Source organism: Monodelphis domestica, chromosome 5 (genome assembly GCF_027887165.1).
Source record: "Monodelphis domestica isolate mMonDom1 chromosome 5, mMonDom1.pri, whole genome shotgun sequence".
NCBI classification, from domain to species: Eukaryota; Metazoa; Chordata; class Mammalia; order Didelphimorphia; family Didelphidae; genus Monodelphis; species Monodelphis domestica.
This window is the reverse complement of record NC_077231.1, coordinates 75,065,294-75,077,624: the sequence shown is the minus strand read 5'-3', so window position 1 is coordinate 75,077,624 and position 12,331 is coordinate 75,065,294.

Sequence of the window (12,331 nt, the reverse complement as noted above, 5' to 3'; positions counted from 1 at the left end):
TCCTGTACTAGTCATTTAACTACTTAGCCTCAGTTTCCTCATCTAGAGAATGGGAGGAATCATAGAACCTACTTTATAGAGTTGTTGAAAGGGTCCAATGAGATAAGAAATGGAAACATGCTTTGCACACATTAAAGTGGCATATAAATGTTAGCTATTATTATTATTATTTTTATTAATTTTGAGGACCAGCCTATTTGCATTCATAACAGCATTCCCTTGGGATGACTCCCTGTAACATTATTTTGACTTTGTGTTTTCATGGACTCAATTAAGCATGTTACATTTGGTATGGTTATAATGGTTGCTATGGGCAACAGGGGAAAGGAAGAAGAAAAAGGACATCTTGACCCACAGGAAATTAAAATAAGATTGAGGAAAAAAAAGGCAAGCACATACCCCAAGTCATTCATATTTCCATCTAGATTCACATTTAGAGGACTATACAGACTCTGTATGCCTTTTAAATTTTCTTTCTAATAGAGGAAGTCATTGGCTGAACCTCAAGAGAAGAATTATCCAGAGAACATTGTCAAGGATGACACCGAAGGAGGGGATATGGCTGAGGTGAGATCACTAAACTCTTTAATAGATGAATCAGGCATGCTTTATAGCATTCTTTTGTAACAAGTCTCATTCTCCATCAGTATTAAACCCCCAAACACATCTACAGTTAATTTGATCATATGAAAATATCTCTTTTGTGTTTTGATTCAAATAGCATTTAAAAGTCTTTGTGAACAGCACAACATATAAGGAATATATTACATGAAATATATATATATATATATATATATATATATATATATACATAAAACTAAATCTCTAGAAGTTTGTAACCAAAGATGAATAATTAGAATATAAACTTCCAGAGTTTGGCTTCATTTTTGTCTTTCTATTCCCAACCCATAGTCCAGAACCTTGTAGACAATAGTCAGTTACTAAATATGTGTTGAATTCAGCTGATTGAAGGGAAATCAACAATGCTAGGGAACATCTATTTTAAAGATAATTTATATTGCTGAGATGGTATAGAGTGAGGAGCAGTGCCTTGAACAGATAGTCAGGACTCCTGGATTCTGGTCTCAGTCCTGCCTCTAATTAGCTCAGGCAAGTTGTGATCTTTGTTTATCTACCTCAGTTTTCACATCTTAAAAACTTTTTTGAAATAAATATTTCTGAACTTCCTTAATGTAATGTGAGGTTCTTAAGGACAGGGACAGTTATTTTTGTCTGTTTCCCAGCACTTAACACAGCAATCACTTAATAAATAAATGCTTGCTGATTGATACATTCTCTCATATATATATATATATATATATTTGGTATATAATAGTATATATATAGTGTTATATATAGTGTTAATGTTAAATAAACATATATATGAAGTGTTACTATATTATAGATTTATAGAATGTAAATCTATAACAAAACAACACTTCACTTATCTAGAAGTTAGACTTTATGTAAATCTATAATTTAGCAACACTTCACTTATCTAGAAGTTAGACTTTTAGTTCCTACAATCTTGCTGAACAAAGTCCCTCACAGAAGTAAGGGAGGAAAGTTCATAAACTGATGAAATAATTATCACAAAGGTCTGGCATTACAACCTTCTGCATGCTTGAGAACCCTTAGCTAACAACATTATTGCTTAAGATAATATTTACCAAGATTGGTTATCTAGTTTCTATCTCACAGAAGATTTGCTTTTGGTCTAGATCTATGATTTAATAGGCATAGGTAACTCCCTTTCCACCCCAGGAAACTCTCTCTTCCAAAAGAGATCAGCAATTTATAGTTTTAGAGTACTGCCTGGAGCCTGGAAAATTAAGTGATTTACTCAGGTTCCCACAGAAAGTATGTGTCAAAAGTGTGACTTGAACCTCAGATCTTCCTGACACCAAAGCTTGCCCTCTATCTATTACCACAGACAGTTTCTCTAGGCTGATTATAAGCCATAAAAAGGAAGGGAATAATGTAGGATCAGAGTTGGGAGATTTAAGGAGAAGATACAACCATAGAAAGAGACGGGCTAATTGTCAATCTGACATGGAGGGCAAGTTGAAAAATGATAGAACTATTTTTCAGCACACTACAATGAAGTCCTCCTTTGATGTCCTATCAGGGAAGGTGATGTAAGAGTCAACTTTTGGGGACCACTGGGCAAAACCCAGATGCTGGCTGACTTTAAAGTAAGCTGAAAAGGCTTCATGTATCTTTGCCAAAGGATGGCATCCATTATCTGCCAACCAGTCTTCCAAAATCTTGAGAGTCTCATCATCAGAAGGCTGTATGCTGATTGGTGAGTTCTTTGGCCAAGGAAAGTTGAGAAATAATAATGGGCATGGAAACAACAACCCAGAGTCCCTTAACAGAGATTAGGTTATGCTCGACATACTTTGTTCATGAAGACAGGGGCATGTTTAATATACGTTGGGAATAATGTTGTCTTTAAAATGGGTTAAAATTATTTGAAAGTCTTGGATCCTGAAGCAGAAAGCTTCAATTACCTGTAAATTCCCTCATGAAGGACTTTCATTTACTAGGGATGCCAGAGAGATGAGGTATTGTAGTAATAATATTCATCCTCTGTGCTGTAATGAAAGGTTCATAGTGATTTTATAAAGTACTTTTAGAATGAGCAATTTTAAAAATTCCTTTCAAAAAATTAGCACAGCTGTGTCCCCTGTAAGAATCAAATCAGGTTGGAAAAAAATTCTGGGTGGTATGGAAGAGACACTGTTCCAATTTCATGACTATATAAGTCCCCTTAGAAAAACTGAGGTCCACTGGGACTTCTCTTGTCAACAGAGTAAGAGGAAGGTTCAACAAACACAGTGGGTGGGAAAAGTCATTATATTCTTATTGGTGCATCTCAGCAAGCCACTACTTTGACCAGGATCACTGTAGAATAAATCAACAAAATATGAACATAAAGAATCTCACAATTAATTCAACCATTCTGGAAGGCAATATGGAATTATGCCCAAAGGGCTTTAAAAGATTGTGTGCCTTTTGATCCAGCAGTATCACTACTAGGTTTGTACCCCAAAGAGATAATAAGGAAAAAAGCTTGTACAAAAATATTCATAGCTGCACTCTTTGTGGTGGCAAAAAATGGAAAATGAGGGGATGCCCTTCAATTGGGGAATGACTGAACAAACTATGGTATATGTTGGTGATGGAATACTATTGTGCTCAAAAGAATAATGAACTGGAGGATTTCTACATGAACTGGGAGAACCTCCATGAATTGATGCAGAATGAAATGAGCAGAAACAAGAGAACATTGTATACAGAAAGTAAAACATTGTGGAATAATGAAATGTAATGGACTTTGCTACTAGTAGCAATGCAGCAACCCAGGACACTCCTGAAGGACTTATGGGAAAGAATGCTATCCACATTGAGAGAAAGAACTATGGGAGTAGAAACACAAAAGAAAAGCATATAACTCATCACTTGTTCATATGGATATATGAATTGGGGCACTTAGGAGAACCACTTGCATCTTTTTCTTCTTTTTGTTTAAATTTTCACTTTCCATCTTAAAATCAATACTGTGTGTCATTTCTAAGGCAGAAGAGCAGTAGGGTTTGGCTGGTGGGTTGGGGCCGGGTTAAATGACTTGCCAAGATTCACATGACAAGGAAGTGTCTAAGACTAGGTTTGAACCCCAAACCTCCCATCTCTGGTCCTCTCAATCCTCTGAACCACTCAGCTTCCCCCTTTTTATTTTTCTATTGAAAGGCAAAGTTCATTAAGGCAAACTATTTTTTTTTCTAAATTGTGTATTTCTCTTAGTACTTAGAACAATAATCTACATAGGTTAATACAAATAAATAAATAGATGGGTAAATATGAGAAAAAGATAGTGAATTATCTTCACTTATTCTTAGAGCAAATATTTATTTAGTTCCTACTGTGTGCAACTACCTTGTAGCATTAAAGCATTGATTGTGTATAAAAGGGTAGGAAGGGGAGATATAAAGTATAGATGAGAGGATTCCTGATCTCCAAATACTTACATTCTAGGAAAGGATCACTCTGTGATTCTATTGCAGAATGCATGAATGAGGGAATGAATGTATGAGTGAATTGACATATGAATGATAAACCTGTTTTGTGGCACTGGCTTTTGGTACTGTGTATGATAAAGTTTAGGAATGCCTATAAAATGGAGCAGTAGAATGGAGCAGAAAAAAATACTGGACCTGGCTATTATTAACCTACTGTGTGACCTGGGTTGAATTTTTAGTTGCTTGGGTTCTTTTTCTGCTTCTACAGAATTAGAAAAGTGGATGTGATATTCTCTAAATTTTTGCTCTCAACTAACTGTTGATTGTAGCTAAGTGGTGTCATAGTACACAGAGAACTAGCTAAGAGTCAGGAAATCCTGCCTCAGACACTAACTAGATGGGTGACTCTGGACAAGTCACTTAATCCCGTTGCCTCCATTTCCCCCTCTGTAGAATGAACTGGAGAAATAAATATTGAACCACTTAAGTATCTTTGCCAAGAAAATACTAAATAGGGGCATGGAAAATTAGACATGACTGAATCACTTCTTCCATAGCAATGACTACAGATTATCTCTACTTTATCCCTTCTAGATTTTATTTGTACACATATTCTTGCATGTTTTTATGTACCCATAGAATGTAAACTACTTGGTGGCAGGAGCCGTTTTGTGTGTGTGTGTGTGTGTGTGTGTGTGTGTGTGTTTCTATATCCCCTCCACATAGCATGATGCTTGGCATATAGAAGGTATTTAATGCTTATTGACTAACAAATTCCATTTTATGTTCTTTCCCCCACAAAACATTTAAGGGTACATTGGACATGGTGACCTGTAAATGGAGAAGAGTTTGCAAGTTTGCTCAAAGATGATCTTTGTATCTAAATTGTACTCACTCACTTAAGTGTTTTGTATTGGAAGAGGAGGAGGTGAAGGAGGAGGAGGAAGAGGAGAAGAGAGACAGAAAGAAAAGATGGAAGGAAAGAAAGGAAGGAAGGAAGGAAGGAAGGAAGGAAGGAAAGAAGGAAGGAAGGAAGGAAGGAAAAAGGGAAGGAAGGAAGGAAAAAAGAAAGGAAGGAAGGAATAAAGAAAGAGAGAAAGAAAGAAAAAGAGAGAAGAGAGAAAGAAAGAAAGAATAAAGAAAAGAAGGAAAGAAAGAGAAAGAAAGAATGGAAGGAAGGAAGGGAGGGAGGGAGGGAAAGAAAGAAAGAGAGAGAGAAAGAAAGAGAGAGAGAGAAAGAGAGAAAGAAAGAAAAAAGAGAGAAAGAAAGAAAGAAAGAAAGAAAGAAAGAAAGAAAGAAAGAAAGAGAGAAAGAGAGAGAAAGAAAGAAGAAAGAAAGAAAGAAAGAAAGAAAGAAAGAGAGAAAAAGAAAGAAAGAAAAAGAAAGAAAGAAAAAGAAAGAAAGAAAGAAAGAAAGAACCTTTTCCCCCCTCTGTAAGCTGGAAGTCTACTAAGTGGTCAATGTGTCATTCATCTAAGAGATTTTTCAGTCCTTCAGAGGGGTGACAGGGTTCATGTTCTTATGAATGAGCTACTTGGCTCTACCACAAACATCACATCTGGTTTCTGAAGGAATTCCTTCTTGACCACAGTCAAGCCCTACTGAGCATTCAGCAGTAATCCAAGGAGGCTCTTTCTAGAAACCAATCAACCAGCCTCAAAACAGGCCTAAAGCTGAGAACAGAATTCCACTGGGTGGGAGGTATGTAAAGATGAGATGAAAGGTGTGACTAGAAGAGCTTTGGCAAGAAGGTGTGTGTGTGTGTGTGTGTGTGTGTGTGTGTGTGTGTGTGTGTGTGTGTGTGTGTAAAAGATCCAGAGTGGTGTAGAAGAAAGACCTCAGTATTTAAAGTCAGGGAATCATGAAATCATAGATTTAGCAATGGAAGAGATCACTATGTCCATAACCCTTATTGTACAGATGAGGAAACTAAGGCATAAAAAAGCTTAAGTGACTTACTCAAGTTCAGTCTGGAGAGCACAGAATCATAGATATGAAAGAAGAAGGATGAGGAAACCGAAATATAAAAATGTTATATAATCTATCCAAGGTCCCACAGCTAGTAAATGTCTGAGGCAGGCTTTAGAATTCATTTCTTCCTGACTCAGAGCTTTATCCAGTGTCACCTAGTCATCTCAGAGAGATTTAAGTTTAAAATACTTTTTCTGACACTTACTGGTTTCCTGACCATGGGTCAGTCACTTCCTTTTGCTGATCTTGTTGTCTTATCTTTAAAATAGTGATGAAAATAAACCCAGGCTCACAATGTTGTTAGAAATTAATTTAAATTAAGGCATAGGTCATTGACCTAGCTCTTTGACAAAACAGAGCACATATTATTATTGTGAATAATGGAACAACCTAAGCTCCAAACAATACTTTTTTATTCCTCTTTATATTTCACATAATTCAAAGGGCAATGACAAAGTTAATTCAATTCAACAAATATTTCCTTAACACCCATTGTGAGCCAGGGATTGGGCCAGCTCTTTAGAATACAGAGACAGAAATGAAATTGTTCCCACCCTTGAAGAGTTTACAGCCCATTGGAATAATAAAGGGGAAAAAAAGAGTTATTGCTCATGTGGGAGGCTTAGCATAGAAAACATCAAGCATGTGAATGATGGGAGAAGTCAGGGAACCAATCATCAAACCCTAGTGAGGGAATAGTCAATGGATAGATGGATTCCATGTTGACATCGATATTAAATGTTAAAATGAAGATGATTTTGAAAGCATTATGAAGTGCTTATTCTGGGCCAAATACTGTTGTGCTAAGCACCAGACATAGAAAAATGAAAGCAAAAACCATCCATTCCCTCAAGTAACTTATATTCTAAAAAGGAAGTACAGCAGATATATGGGAGTGGTGGTCCAGAAAGTCACTTTTTGTTTTAAAAAAGTTCTAGAGATGGTGAATGGAGTCATAGGTCTTGAGAAGATACTCTAGCTTGTTGGGATGCTAATTATTATTATAATATTCCTGTGTTACTTATTTTTTAAATTAAAATGATAATTAAGGACAACACAAGATAAAAAGACAGGGATGGATTGCAATCTATATGTATAGAAGGAATACCTATGAGGAGGAAGTAATAAAGCCATCCAATTTCAAATGAGCACTATTCTCTGTTTCTTCTCATATTTAATATTAACTCAATTTCTTTAGCTAGTAGGGAGTTATGTTATGGAATTTTAGAACTCAAGGACCCTGAAAAAAAACCATTTAGACCAACTTCTCATTTAATGCCAGAATCATCTCTATCATTTCCTTGAATGGAAGTCCAAATGGAACACTTGCAAAACTAGGGCAACCACTACTTTACATTTTTAAACAATATGGCTATTAAAAACAGCCTTGTAAATTAGGTACTATCATTATCTCCATTTTACAGATGAGGAAATTGAGGCTAACAGAGGTTAAAGTGATTTACTTAGGGTCTCTCAGTTAATAAGTGTCAGAAGTAGGATTCTAATTCAGATCTTCTTGACTGCTGGAACAACTTTCTCTCCAGCATAGTATCTAGCTATCTCAAGCTGTTAAATGATTGTCTTATGTCCCTGAATTGCTGTTAAGACCTTCTTAATCACATACACATCATCGTTGTTATTGCTTTACCTAAGTTTGGGAATTTGTGTTCATTTTTGTTGAATTATATCAAATTTTTATCTCAGCCTATTGAGATTTTTTTGGATCTTGATTCTGATCCATCTTTTTAGTTACTTTCCCAGTTTTGTATCATCTATAAATATTAGAAGTATATCTTCTATGTCTTTTTCAGTCAAGATCTTGATTGTATAAGCTAATCTTAAAATTATATGAAATTTTGATCTTAGCTATCACATATACTTATGTATCCAAAATGTGAATAGAAAGTAACAAAACTGTAATCCTCACATGTGAAAATTAATCCCATTAATTTATGATCATATCTTAGACAAATGGTAAGATGGAATTCATAAGCTCATAGAATTAGAGCTGGAGGGTATATCAGGGGGCTTTTATTCCAACACCTCCATTTTACAGATGAAAAAACTGAGGCCCGAGGAGGTTATGGTTTGTCTAAGTCATGCAATTGCTAAGTATCAGTGGGAGGATTTGAACTCAAGGCATTAAACTTCAGAGCCAGTGGATCTTCCACTGAACCATGCTGCCTCCTCAAATTTAAATTTCTGTAGGAAGTTAATTTTTTAAATTTAAATTTAATTAAAAATTTAAAATTAAATAGAGCATGTACAAAGTATGCTACTATTTAGACCCTTTAGATTTAAAAAATAGTAAAAAGAATTACAGAGAAGAATTCTATATAACAAAGCTATTATTGGGTCCCTAGAGAGAAGATCATAGGATTTTGAAATAGAAGAGTTCTTAGAAATCATCCAGTCTAAATTCTTCATTTTTCAGGTGAAGAAACTGAGGGATAGAGGTAAAATGACTTGGTCAAGATTTCAAAACTATTAAGTGTCACTGTTGGAATCCAAAATGAGGTTTTTTTTCACTGCAGACAACACAAATACTGGAAGGATGCAAGCCCAGAGATGATAGCTAGTATTCAGTTAAATAGGGGAGCTATGACATCATTTTTTTCTTTTGTTCATCTTTTTTAGATCTAGGAGCTTTATATTCCTGAAGTCTCAGTATGACTCACCAATGTGGTATGGTAACCAAGAGGGGAAGGAGAAGGAAACAAATGTGTATTAAGCACCTACTATGTGCCAAGCGCTTAACAAATATCTCATTTGACCCTCAGAAAAATCATGGGGAGTAGAAGTACTACTATAACCCTCATTTTACAGATGAGGAAACTGAGGCAAATGGAGGTTAAGTGACATGCCCAGGATCAGACAACTTGAAAATACCTGAGATTAGATTTGAACTGAGATTTTCTTGACTCAACATCTATCTATCCCCCCATTATTCCTAGCTGATTATTGGCTATGTTAATTGAACAATCATGAAATAGAGAGAATTCTTGTTCAAATATGGGTCGAATTGGGTTTCTTCAGCTCAGCTTCTAGCTCAGATATTGAATCTGTGTTCTGTGGCAAGTCTTTGGTGACAGATGGAATGTGGGGATTGGGGATGGTGAGAAAGAATGAGTCCAAGATGAGATCTAAATTGTGTGTGTGTGTGCCTTCAATAATAACAGAGAAATTTAAAAAAAAAGTGTACTGCTCTTTTCACTATTCCTGTTTTTGGTAATAATATTTTGTGGACTGGGTTGCTGGGAACACAGCAAATGTTTTCTCAATTCTTTCCCCGTTGATCAATAATGCTCCACAGGGAAGGCACCTGGTTTTGTGTTAAGGAGAAGCTAAGCTCTCCACAGCCCTCCTGTTCTGTCATAAAAACAATATTTGGCCTTCAGTTCCCCCTCATCATTCCCCTATTCCCCTCTCTAGTTAACTATTAAAAATGACATGATATACCCAGGTACAGGCAGCACTTTTATGGTAGAATGAAAATGTTTTCATTACATCTCTCATTTTCTTCTACTGGATGCAGGATACATTTCGATTAATAATTGACTACCAAGAAACTGAGCATCTCTTTTTCTTTTGTCTCCAAATTAAGCAGACTGAAATCCAATACCTGACAATGTATTTACCCAATCAATTAATCAATAATCAATCAGTAAACCTTTATTAAGCACCTATTGCATGTCAGGCTCTGTGCTAACGATTGGGGATACAAAAAAGGCAAAAGATAGTCTATGCCTTCAAAGAGTTTCCATTATTGTTGGGGAAACAATGTTCAAACAAATATATTTAAAGCAAGGTACATACTCGATAAATAAGGGGTGATTAACGGAGAGAAGCCAATGGAATTATAAGGGGTTAATGAAGACTTCCTGAGTTCAAATCTAACCTCACACAATAGCTGTGTAATTATGGACAAGTCACTTAATCTTTTTGGTCTCAGTTCCTTATCTGTATCTTTGTCAAGAAAACCCCAAATGGAATCACAAAGACTGAGCAACAACTTCTTTCCACAAAAGTCTATTTTTGTTATCTACTTTCCTAATGATCATTTTCTTTCCCCATTGCTAGGGAATCTTCTTGCCTTCCTTCTCTTATAGAACACAGTTGCTTCCCACAGTTCTTATTTTCCTTTTCCTGAGGCAATATGTTATCCATGAAGGCGTGACACTCCCAGATTTAGTAGTCTGAGAATCAAAAAGCTGAATATTAAATCTCCTTTTAGGTCCTCACCTCCAAATATAGAATGTATTTCTCCCCCTAGGAAGGAATATTCTTCAGTGGGGGGTCCCTTCTATCACTGAAACAAGATTTTGGTATTTTCCTGTTTCCATACTTCCTTTTGCCATCTCATTCATTCCTTTGTAGATTCTCTTTTTTTCCTATGAAGTTACAGCAATTATGTTCTTCTTTATTTACTCTTTCCTTTATTACGGCTCATTCCTCCTTATCATCTACATCTCCTTTATTGTTTTATGCACCCTTCCATTTTTCAACTTATCCCATCCAAAACATTCATGCAGATAGGTAGGATCAGGGAAGGGGAGAGAGGGGGTGAAGATAAATCCATAGTGATTCCGGCTTGTTTCTACATTATCCCCTCTCTTATTTACCTGACACTTTAATCTTTATTCCCCTTTACTTTTAGGAAAAAAAAGTCAATGGTTCTTCTGTTGTTATTGTTGTTTTTTTAACCTAATAGGTGCTTTTCTCTTTCCAGATTATTATTATTTTTTATCTTTCAATATTCTCTATCCATAGGATAATATATTTTGTCATTTGTACTTTCTTTGATAGCTATATTTATCTTTCTTTTCTTTTGTCTGAGATGTTTAAAAATCAATCTATTCACCTTTTTGTAGAATATTTTAATTGTCTTTGTCTTCCTCTATCTCATTCTCTGTCTGTCTCTTTTTCTCTCTTTTTCTCCTCTGTTTTTCTCTCTCATGTCCATCTTTCTTGTCAATGATTAGTCTAAAGTGTATTAAGTATGCCTTTTTGGTTTTGACCTTGAGCTTTTTTACTTTTTGTAATATTTTGTTTCACTCCCTTCTGCATTATCTAATAGATGAGGATTGGTCTTAAGTTAAACAGTTTTCTTTTTCTTTATATTTAAATGTGTTTCTCATGAAATTCATTGTCATTTTATTATTAAAATTAGCTACTATATGTCTTGGTATTTTCAGCACAGTTTTATTTGTTTTTATTTTGTTTTGCTTTCTCCTTTGAGGAAATTTGTATATTCTTTGATTGGAATTTTGTTTTGTTTTGTTTTTCTGTATTAGAAGCTCTAGAAAGTTTTTTTTTGTATTATTTCTTGCAGGTTTTTTACTTGTCTTATTCTTCTGGGAGATATGTAATCTTTATATAGTCTTCATTAATTCTTTGGAGTCCATATATTTTGCTTATATAGAGATCATATTAGAGTTTTTGAATTTTGCTTATTTTCTTCCAGATTGTCCTTCACTTCAGTATGCTTGTATTCCCTATTAGTTATCTCCTCTTTCACATCTTTTGAAAAGAAAAATACCCCAGATTCAAATTTGGTTTTGCTTCTTATTTCTCCTATGCAGGCCATAAATTCTACTATTCTCTTTTAATTTCTGTTTCCAATATTCTTATTTCTTTATTGAACCACCTAGGAATAAACTGCTGCAGTTACGTGCTCTTTGGAGAATCCACAGGGCTTCTCTACCTCATCACATGCTCTATTTCTTTTATCAAAATATTTATATAGTTATTTGAACTCATTTGATTATCTGGTAACCATATTCCCTTTTGATATTGATATCTTCCCATACATTTATCTGTTTCTTTCTGACATCTTAGGCAATTTCAGTATTGTTTCCCCTTATATTTCCTTATCACTCATTTTTTGACTCCTTCTCCTCTGATTGTGACTCTCGTAGGGGTTGGATTTTAAAGCTATTTCAGCCTCACCCTTTGCTTGGGGGATTTGCTTTTCTCCTTCTCCAAGTCTTGACCCATATAATTTGGTAGAAGGGTTAAACTTGTCTTATCTGGATGCCAGATCCTTTTCCTTCTTGCATGCCCAAGCATATGTTGAATTTTTCTACAGTTCCTTATGTTCTTAAGTTTTCTGGCTGAAAGCAACCTTAGAACACTATCTCTCAAGGTAGAGTATGCTTCCCCTTTCCTATACCTCCCTCCCTACCAGAGATTGGGCAGGATAGAGATCTGCTGCTTCTTGTTGCAGAATGATAGGTTGAGAAGGGTCAAGGTGGACTGGTAGAGACTGCATTATCTTCAAGAAAATTGCCAAGTAGATACCAAAGCACTTGGTTTGGTTCACCATGCTAGAGACTCA